This window comes from Nicotiana sylvestris, chromosome 12 (genome assembly GCF_000393655.2).
Source record: "Nicotiana sylvestris chromosome 12, ASM39365v2, whole genome shotgun sequence".
NCBI lineage: Eukaryota > Viridiplantae > Streptophyta > Magnoliopsida > Solanales > Solanaceae > Nicotiana > Nicotiana sylvestris.
In genome coordinates this window covers 57,457,789-57,459,545 of record NC_091068.1, presented here as the reverse complement: position 1 = coordinate 57,459,545, position 1,757 = coordinate 57,457,789, and positions in this window count along the sequence as shown.

Here is a 1,757-nt window from a genome sequence, read left to right as displayed (position 1 = left end):
CCACAATCTTTTGCTTTTAATCACTGGAACATCTGCTTACGGTGAGGCTTGACCCGGCTGACCTCCTAGTGTATGGTACATCCTCTCTAACTCCATTGCAAGATGACGGGCAAAAGTAGGTGCATGCTCTAGAAACCTCTCATAATCCATTCATTGGCAGTTCACATAACTTTGAGAGGTGTAAATAACCAAATCATGGATTTGTGCTCTGAAGTCCCGGAGATTCTGGTCTTGGTTTTGTAACTGCTGTTGGCGAGTGGTGGCTATATCTCTTATGTGGCCTTTGCGATCTAAAGACGACTCCAATTGAGCCCGAAGTCTGGCCTGATCAAGTCTGCCTGTGCTCTCTCCCTATCAATATCTATGTGCTGATGTTCTCTATTGTACCTTCTCATTTCTTCCAACTGTGCATGGAGTTGAGCTTCTGAATGTATCCAATAGTCCTTCTCTCTCTTGAATTGAGCCATTTCTTCTTCACATCTCATTACTTGGCGTTCCTTACTAGATTTGGCCTCCTTATTTAACTGTATGATTTTTTCCTTAGCTTTGTCTAAGGCCTTTTCAGTCTTTGTCAAGATGGAGTCATAATCTTGCATTTTTTCCATCAGATTGGCAATGATTTTCTGATCTTTCCAACTTCTCACTGGCGCTTCAGAGGCTTTCTTCATCTGTTGAAACTGAGCGCGGAGAGTTTTATTCTCGCTAATCAGACTCTTCTTTTCACCTTCTGCTTCTTGTGCTTGTAAGTCTTTCTCCAAATTGAGGTTCCTCAGGCTTTCTTCTAAGGCATGAATAGTTGCTTTGTACCCCTTTTCCTTTTAATCCCAAGCCAATCATTCTTGGATTTTGTCATCAAAGGCTTGAACATGCGGTCTTTTTATGGGCCTTCTAGGATTAGGTTCTGGTGCATCATCCACATAGGATCATTTCTCAAACCACCTAGAATAACCCGGATTTATCTCGCCTTTCGCAGGATCTGAAACTTGGGTATCATCTTTCAAGTATCGACAACCATTCCAAATCCGCTGGATTAAAGCCTCATGGAGAGTGGCTTCGGGGTGTAGCTCAATCACTTGCACACTCAAATCTTCATCATCAGGCACCACTTGGTATCTCCCTATCTGTCTTAGAATTCTCTGTGGTGCATACGGCAGGAAACTTCTTAAACCCAACAACAGCAAATAACTCTTTAAGGTTGACATGTGTATCACCTCTCTTACCGGGAGCCATCTCCAAGTCCACTCAATTTGACTTGCCATTAAAGATCTTAAATGTGATATCCAGGCTTCCACCCCTTCTGGAGATTTATAATCTTTTATTCTTTCTTCATAACTCTCGATGAAATTATCCTTGCTTGGACCATACTGCATGAACTTGGGGTGATGTCGGAGATGTTCAGTCAACCACATTTGCAAAAAAAATATTGCACCCTTCGAAGAATTTTGCCCCGGATTTACACTAAGTCAACGACCGATAAATGTCTGAGAGAATGATCGGGGGAAGAGTGTGATGTTCTTTGGTAGTGAGGACTTTTATGACTCTGGCTATGCAAATATCAATCGTCCGCTCTTTGTTTGGGAAGATCATGATTCCCAGAAAAGCCATCATGAAAGCGAAGCGACAGTGAATCTGCCAAGTGTCCTTGTTTTGTTTGTTAGTAAGGCCCTTTTCATGAATTTCAAATCCATCCAGCTTTCCAAACCTTGAATATAGGAAGTTGAAAGAATAACACCCTTTGACAACGTTGCTTTTTTCTG